Here is a 9,857-nt window from a genome sequence, read left to right as displayed (position 1 = left end):
AGGTAATTTTAGCTAATGAATCCCTACTTGAATATTCCAAATTAGAAGTTTTTAACAAGTGTTGAGATGAATGAATATTTAATAGATCTTACAAGCATGTGATAGATTTTCTAAGGTTTTTGGTATTATGTTATCTGACTATAATTTTGTAGAATCTTATTCAAGTATTGAATTCATTTCAAATAATGGTTTTTTTTGTTTGGATTCTGAATATTCTAGTTTGATTTTTTTTGTTGAAATAATCAACTAGTTTGATTCAATATATATTATATATTGTGTTGTTACATTTCTAACTTTGTCATATTACATTTCTAACTTTGTCATATTACACGTCTAATATTATTATGTTAGTGTTTAATATTCCAAAATCATGTTTTGTACAATTAGTTGTTTATAACTGAAATGTTATGTATATACTTTATAAATCATAATCTATGTTAAGTTTTAATCACTTTGTAAAAATGTATTATTTTTATTCAAGTTTGTTTTTTTGTTGTTGAAATAATCAACTACTGTTATGACACTTAGTTTTTTTTTGTAATATTATAATTTTAATGTTAAGAGAAGTATTCTATAAATGTTGTTTTTACTTGTAAAATACCATGTAACACAAATGTTTATCAATGACAAGATTTGTAAGTTAGAATATCATTCTATTATTCTATATTCCGAATAAATAACATTGTTATATATCACTACTAATAAATATAATTCAAATATGCCAACGTATTTAACTAGAACATTACTCTATTAGAATATTTTACATATAACTTATTTGGTTTCCTATAGATTATTGTATATATTCTTGTAACACCATAAATTGTAAATTCAAAATATTACATAATGATATCATAATATTACATATAATATTAGAACCTTACATATTGTAAGTTAATTGTACATATTACAACATAATTTCATAATATTACATATTAATTAACAACACAATATTAATTATTGAATGGTTAGAATATCTAGAATAATATCATACCAATGAGTATTAAAAAAACCTAAATTTAATTACGCATCATTGCATTAGAATATTCTACTTATAACTTAGAAAATAATATACCATTATTCTATTGAAATATTCTACATGTAGGTTATGAAAACATATAACATATAATATTATTCTATTACAATAAAATATACTACATATAGATTATGAAACCATACAACATATGACATTATTCTATTAGAATATTCTATATGTGCATATTGTTTTCATGTAACAAATTAAATTTTCAATCGAAAACCTACAACATTATTCGAAGACATACAACACATAACATTATTATATAAGAATATTCTATGTATACACAATTTTTTCATGTAAATAAATTAATTTATTTAACAAAAAAAACATAGAATATTATTTTATTATATTATTAACATCATACATCATAAACTGCAACATTCTAATGATTTTGAACGTCATACACTCTACTTATAAAATTTAGCTTGACTTATGACGTAAATTGTAAACAAGACAGAAACATCAATTTATGATAACAAACAACAGATAACATTGTTCTATTAGAGTATTATATATATACTTACTATAACAGAAAATATAAATTATTATTTTAATAGAATATTATACATACAACCTTTAATTTTAAACTCATCTAATATGTGAAGAATATTACTATCATTACATTACATTTATTATTCTTTAACATATAACTATTTTCCAACCAATATATTGTTTTATTAAACTTTCACTTATCTTGAAACCTTCAAACCATAACTATTGTTTATCAAACATTCAACCATACATATTTTCAAAATATATAAAATATAGCCAACAATCAAAGAGAATAATACTCCTAATATCGATTAAACTCTTGAAAATATTTTATCAACTCGATCAACAATCCTCATTCCCTTGCATCCCTTCTTGCACCATGTTAAGATGCTTTCCTCAAATATATTTTGCAAACTCCATAGATTGTTCAATTAGTGCATATGCAGGTTAGCATTTAGTTTGTCTGTATCATGAAAAGTAAAATCAATGTAATCAAATATTTCTCAAAACAAAATATCCATAATATACAAACTACATTCAATTAACAACAAACATAAGAAATTTGTAATATTATAAAATAATTAACAATAGAATTTTATTCTAAAATTTTTAGCATAAAAGTAATAAATTAAAAAGTCTAATGAAATCATAAACAACTAGTGTGAATATTAGAACACTTTTGTTGATTTTGAGTTTTCATAATAACTCAAAATCTATAATCATGACAGTTTTGAGTTACCTATAGAGTTAAGATCTAGATGCAAATATGTTGATGATTTCACTTATTCTACATAAATAAAGGTTTAAATGACATGTTGTATAATACTATATTCCTTTACATTATGACTTTTAGAGATAACTCTATAGTAAAATATCTCAAGAATACATGGTGGAAGATACATAATGATTTTGACTAAAACCAACAGTATAATCAGAATATAGAGTTCTATAAAATATTTCATACATGAACACATTAACGCAAAATCATAAAGAAAGATAAATTCGATGATTACAACACATTAACTCAAAATCACACGCTAAGATAAAACCCTGAAGAGATTATAGTATTATACGTTACCTATAATAACTCTAGATGCAAAATTTAAATCCGATTGTGTAGAATACGCCGTTTGCTAGAATAACAAGCTTCAGTTTCTTTAATTTAGGAATGGTTGATGATCTGAAACTTGATCTGATTTCAGAATCAGAATCACAAGGTTGGAAACCCAAATGAGAAGGAATCATAAATTGTGTTAAATTAGAGTGCCTAGAATACCTATCTATTAAACCTTATTTTAATGTATGTGTACTACATTATCTAAGTAATCAACAAAATAACATTAGAACTCAAGTTTTACTAATCATAATACTTAGAATATTACATACTTTAAATCAGAATATGACATATAATTTCAGAATATATGACATTTTTTCATTATTTTGACTGAAAACTATACTATAATTAGAACATATAGTTTTATAGAATATTTCATAGGTGTATACATTAACTCAAAATCATGCAGAGAGATAAATTCGACGATTATAACACATTAACTCAAAATCACATGCTAAGATAAAACAGTGAAGAAATAACTTTATATGCAAAATTTGAATCCAATTATGTAGAATAAGCCATTTGCTAGAATAATAAGCTTCAATTTCTTTTATTTAGGAATGGTTGATGAGCTGAAATTTAATATGGTTTCAGAATCATAATCACAAAGTTGAAAATCCAAATGACAAGGAATAATAAATTATGTTAAATCAGAATGCCTAGATATTTATGTATTAAATCTTATTGCAATTTATGTGTACTGTATTATCTAATTAATCAACAAAATTTCATTTAAACTCAAAACTAATCAAAATATTTAGAATATTACATATTTTAAATCAGAATATGACACATAAATTTAGAATATATGGAATTGCTTCATCATTAACCATGTACCATCACAATACTTCACAAAAAGGTTCAAAACAAAGTTGTTTCCAATAAAACAAGAATGTATAAGATCAGATATTACACATCATTTAACAAAGATGATACAAGAAAGTTGTTTCCAACATAATCGTAATGTTTAAAGCTGTAATGTGACACATAATTTCATAATATTTCACATTATCTCATAGTGAAAGGTTTAAAGAAAGTAGTTTCTAACAAATGAACATCCAAAATCTAAAAGGGAAGTAAGATCTGACTTATCTCATCATAATATGTATAATATCAAGTTATCTAGTACAAAATTACTTAACTTTCACCAAACCATCAAAATTAATCAAACAAAATAACACCTAAAATCTAATTATATTTAAAATACATGCATTGTGACTATGATTCTGTTGAACCATCGATAATATATGATGAATGTGTGATTTCTAGTGTTTTTCACTGCTAAAACTCGAATAAGAGGCTATGGTTTTTCACCACATCCTCTAATTAATCAATCAAAATAACATATAAATCAAATTATATTTTAAAATACCTACAATCTAAATATGATTCAGTTGAACCATCGATAATTTATGATGAAGTTGCGATTTCTAATGTTTTTCGCAGCTAAAACTCGAATAAGAGGCTAGGGTTTTCGGGGTATTGATCCATTCGTTTTCTTGAAGATGAGTGCAATTATTAGGGGATTTTGTTGAAAAGTTATGGAATGAAGATTGATGAATGATTTTGATCGAGAAGAATTTTAAGGGGAGAAGGATATTAACGAACTCAAAGAAATTGGGGAGAAGAAGGAAGTGAACGGTAAAGTGATCACATCCAATCTATTGAGTGAAAAGTACAACTCTAACCCTTCGTGTATTTCAATTAAGCATGGATTCAAGATAATTTCAATTTTGCCACAGCCTCCATCAAATTTTCTGTTTTAATCTCAACCCACTTTTTTTTTTCTTAATCAATGGTCATCAATTGGTCCCCTCGTCTCACAAAATCATCTTGTCTCACATGAACCAACCCCATATATATATATATATATATATATATATATATATATATATGTTAATGTGTTTCTTACATTTATTGTGTGCTAGAATTCACCAATAGGAATTTAGAAAAATTAAATAATTATCTAATTAAATAAAGATAGATATTAAATGATTTTCATAACTGTATGTATATTAAATGATATCCATAATTATAATTCTCCTTTTATGAAAACTAATTAAATTCGTCATTAATGTCAGCAATAACATTCTTTTAGAATGAATTCGTATTTAAGTTTTTATGTGTGGATTTGTGTTTTGTTTCAGGACGCACTAACTTATAATATAATAAAGTTGCATGAAATATAAGGAACGAGAATGTATTCTACTAGAATACACCCCCATTCTGCTATAATACAATCTCATTCTACTATAATACAATCTCATTCTTCTTGATATAAATTCATTCTGAAAAAATACTATTGGTTACATTAACGACGGATTTAATTAGTTTCCATTAAAAAATAACTATATTTGTAGATATTATTGGAAATCATTTAATATCTATCTTTATTTGATTAAATAATAATTTAATTTTTACTAAATTCTTATTGGTGCATTCTAGCACACATAGATGTGAGAAACATTTGAACCTATCTCTCTCTCTCTCTCTCTCTCTCTATATATATATATATATATATATATATATATATATATATATATATATATATATATATATGGGACGGTTCACTTAAGATTAAAAAAAAGTAGAGTTCTTGATATTCAACCTCAACCACATATTTTTCATTTGCTGCTCTAATGCTCCAGCGTACCGATAGTAGCACGATATGCCTAATCATAAGTGATTATACATATATGTGTGTTCACAGACTGAGTAATCATAAATGGTTATGACAGTTGGTGGCAGAAGAGGTGGTGGTGACATAGGTGACGATGATATAAGTGACGGAGATGACAATGGTGGGGTCAGTTGGTGTCAGAGGTGGTGGTAGTGGTGGTGGCGATGGCGGTTGTGGTGGTAGGGATGGTGGCGGAGGAGAAAGGAATGAGCGGTGCTATATAACCATTTATGATTATAACATACATGTCACGCCGGTACGACGGAGGGTTAGAGCGGTAGATGTAAAATATATGGCTGAGGTTGAATCTCAAGATCTCTATTTTATTTTTAAAATCTCAACGGAACCTACCTCTCTCTCTCTCTCTGTATATATATATATATATATATATATATATATATATATATATATATATTATTTATTGTGTGGATGTAAGATTGATATAGGACCAATCAACATTTAAAAAATAAATAAATAAATAAGTAAGGGTATGACAATATTCTTTACTATATTTAATTATGGTTGGTAATTAAGATATTAATCCTTTAAACAAGGGAAATCAAAATCAAAACTTTATAATATCGAACAAAACCTTCACCAGATTATCACTATCGCCGCACACCTCAACCACACAAACCAAAAGAGGCCGTTGGAACCTCTTGGTGTCATCGCCACCAACAACGTTTCTGGAGCAATCTTCATCAGAATAGGGTGTTTACAACACCAATACATGTGTTTATAGCAACCAAGTGAACGATTAAGATGATAAGGGTGTGGAAACTGTTATTGGATCACCTTTTAGTGTGAATGAAGACAACGAGGTATTACTGCATCGGGTGCCGGAGGAGGAACTAGAGTTCCAAGTGCCATCTAATTAACAATCAAGTTAGATTTTTTTTTTTTTGGAATTTAGGGTTTGATCTTATTATGCGTAACTGAAAATTTTTTGTTGCAATTGTCGATGACTTAATGTGGTGTTGAAAAATCCTTTGAAAGCAACCATTTTTGTAGGCAAAAAGTCGAATCCATTTTCTACTCGACAACTGTGAACTCATTTGCATATTTGCCCTTTTCCTTATTAATATTTGTTTAGATAATTTCTTTTGTACTTTAGATGATGTTGTATTTCAATGTTATTTTAGTGGAAAACTTTGAGATCAAAGTTGGGCAAAGTCCCCCCGAATTTCCAAAGTTAAAAAAAGCAACGACTATTTTTTTTCTTACTAAATTTGCATATTCAGTATGCTCATACACCGTTCGATGTAATGCTTGAATGAACTCTTCTTTTTTATTTTATTAAAAAAAAGAATCATATTATATCTGAAGAGTATATAGCATGTCATTCTTAAGATAAATCATCTCTCCTCGTATGACCTTCTTCATATAAATCCTCACTCTCGATATGGTGTTCTTATTAATATGAACAATAATGTTTTTCAAAGGATTTCTTGATTTAATATTTCATTGAATGTTTTAATGTCATTAGTTCTTTTGAATTTGGTAATTTTGAATTTGTATTGTTGGAAGTATCAACAATATCATTGGAAACATATATTATTATATGTTTTGAATGTTTACTTACAAAATAGAATAATCCAACTTGTATCTATAATATGATCTCTATTTATTAAACAAAATCATGGAATTCGTTTTTTATACGTAGGAAACCATTATTTTGATTTCAAATATCTTAAAAGTTAAATAATGTTTTTTTTTTCGACTAGGTGTTTGTACAGTCAGTGAAACACATCATGTTATTGCATATATTTGGAATTCTTTTAGAATTTTGTCTAAGGGGTTGTTTTAGTAGAAAATAAAATGAGAATTACATTGTTTTCGTATATAATGAAAGATATTGTTTGAGAAATGCATTGGGGATTCTTTTACCTTTCTACGTTGTGTGATTCATATTCTTTTTGAATTCTAAAAGTTCTTGTTTACCATTCTTTAAGAATTTGGTTGTATTGTTCAAAAAAGAATGTGTCAATTGCATTGTTTAAGAATTATTATAACTGTAGTGGTACATGTTATTGGTGTTTTTTTTTTATCTTAGTAGGTAAACTTTTTAACAAAATGAATTAATAATTTCTATTTCATAGGGTAACTGGTTTAATATTAATGAGTAATGTATTTGTTATTATTTCAAAATGCTTTGACGAAGAAATCAAAGATTTGAATCAAGTCGATTATTTGGACCATTGAAGAAATGAAATATATTCATTCAATAATTGTATTTTTTAAGAATGCTATATCTAAGAATTTTATTCATTTTTGATGACATTCTGTTAGAATATTTATAATTATATTAAAATGTATAAGGATATTTGTAACACTCGGTTTTGGATCTGCTTCATTATTCGGGGTTGCGGCCCAATCATCAGTCGTTATGAGGCTTATGGCCTTGGGGAAGGACGGATTTGGCCCTTTTTGGATGTGGGTGTTATGATTTAAGTGATCCAAGTGTTCGAGGGTGTTTCCGGAGACCAAGCGTATAATCATAATTTGATAACTCGACCTTTTATGAATTTTGGTTTTGTTCGGGAAGTTTTAAGGCTATGGTGTATTGTTAGAAGCGTAGGGCTTCTCGCCACCTTTCTGTGGATATAAGGTTCGTTGGAAGCGGAGATAAAGTTATGGCAATTGAAAGTTATTGGCAGAAATGGCCCCTAATGGAAAAGAATGACAAAGCAGTCCCATGCATGCATGGTAGATGGCACGTGCCTGGGTGAGTACACCCAACGTAATGAGCAGAGTGCCAAACCCTAATTTTTAGGGTTTGGGCACTATTTAAACATCTTTATGAGCTCAAGGATCTTTCATTTCTCAACCTCCATTGACTTCTAGCCTCATTTCGGAAACCTTAACCTCTTATTTTGTGTTTAAGAGATCTAAGTGTGTATTTTGGTGTGCTTTGCTCATTTTTAAGGAAAGGGTGCTTGGTGTTAGCTTGTGGCTCAAAGGAAGACTTGTAGATCCAGACTCTTGGCTTCATTTCCAGCTCATTTAAGGAATCAAGTTCATACCTTGGCTTCTTGTTATGCTTTATGGATTTAGGGCTAGATTTGTGCTTATTTATGGGCTTTGAGTCCTCCTTCTGAGTTTGAGTCACTCCAGGAGCTGAGTTTGTTATATCTTGCCCTTTCTAAGTTTATAAGTTCATAAAAATGGTATCTTGATCATTGCTTTTGGTCCATGCATGTTTATGTTGGGTTAGAATGGGTCTTAATGGATTAAGATGGTTGTTGGGTCCCAGTAAGTAATGCAAATGCATAAAAGTGCCGACTTCATGCATTAAGAGCTTTATTTTGAGGTTCTCTAAAGTTTGGGTGCAAAGTGCTTAAGTGGTTAAGCCAAAAACCGATTTTGGATTAAGTCAGTTTATGCCATGTGTACCTTGATTTGGTCGCGAACAGGTTTCTTCGAGTACGTCCAACGTAGCTGAACGTACGCCCCGCATACGACGTTCAACTAGGTTTGGGCTTGTTGTGTTGTCGGGCTTCACATCTTTGGGCCACCTTGTTGCTTTAGGCCTTTTGGACCATCTGAAATTAACTTTTTGGGACTAAGGAAATTATTGGGATTTAGGATAAGGCCCATATGGGGGTTGGGCTCAATTTGGAAAATCGGGCCATTAGTGGGCCTTTGTGGATCTTTTGGTTTTGGGCCTCAGTCTTGGTTCAAGTTGGGCCAGGGGTAAAATGGTCATTTTACCCCAAGTATGGATTATGGACCATAGATTGGAACCCAATTGCTAATTGGGTGTGATTTTGTTCTGATAGCTCAGGGAGTCGCCATGGCAGCAACTAGGGATTTCTTTCTGTGAGCTTCGACATTCGAGGTGAGGTTTCCTCACTATACTTGCAGGTCGAAGGCACCAATGCCGACCTATTGGATTGATATCATGTTATGCATGCTACTGTACTATTATGATATGTTAGATCGGTATCTTGGTAGATAGGACGTTGCTATGATGTTATGATTCGTTAGATCGGTATCCTGGTAGATAGAATGTTGCTATGATGTTATGATCTATTAGATTAGTATCCTGGTAGCTAGGATAATGCAATGCTTAGTGGTTTGTAGATCTATTTGCTGGTTGTAGACTGCTATATGATTATCTGTTATATATGCACATGTTTGGTCAGTGGCCGAGGCTTCACTGCTTTGTACGTAAGTCAACATGTCGGTGCATACCAACCCGATGGTTGGATAGGCCCGAGGGTATTCCATCCCGAGGATGATTGTACCTATAGTATGTTGACATTCCAACCCGATGGCTAAGGGCCTGGGGTATCCCAACCCGATGGTTGATTGGACCCATCATATGTTGGCATTCCAACCCGATGGTTGAGGCCCTGGGGTATTCCAACCTGGTGGTTGACTGGACCCATAGTATGTTTGCATTCCAACCTGATGGTTGAGGGTCTGGGGTATTCCAACCCGATGGTTAATGCATATTGATCTTTGTGGTCCATCTTGAATACCAAGATCATCGAACCACTTGAGTCAATGCATATTGATCTTTGTGGTCCATC

Source organism: Lactuca serriola, chromosome 9 (assembly GCF_051521515.1).
Source record: "Lactuca serriola cultivar US96UC23 chromosome 9, Lser_US96UC23_V15, whole genome shotgun sequence".
Taxonomy (NCBI): Eukaryota; Viridiplantae; Streptophyta; class Magnoliopsida; order Asterales; family Asteraceae; genus Lactuca; species Lactuca serriola.
The sequence above is the reverse complement of the archived record's forward strand: the minus strand, read 5'-3'. Positions refer to the sequence as shown.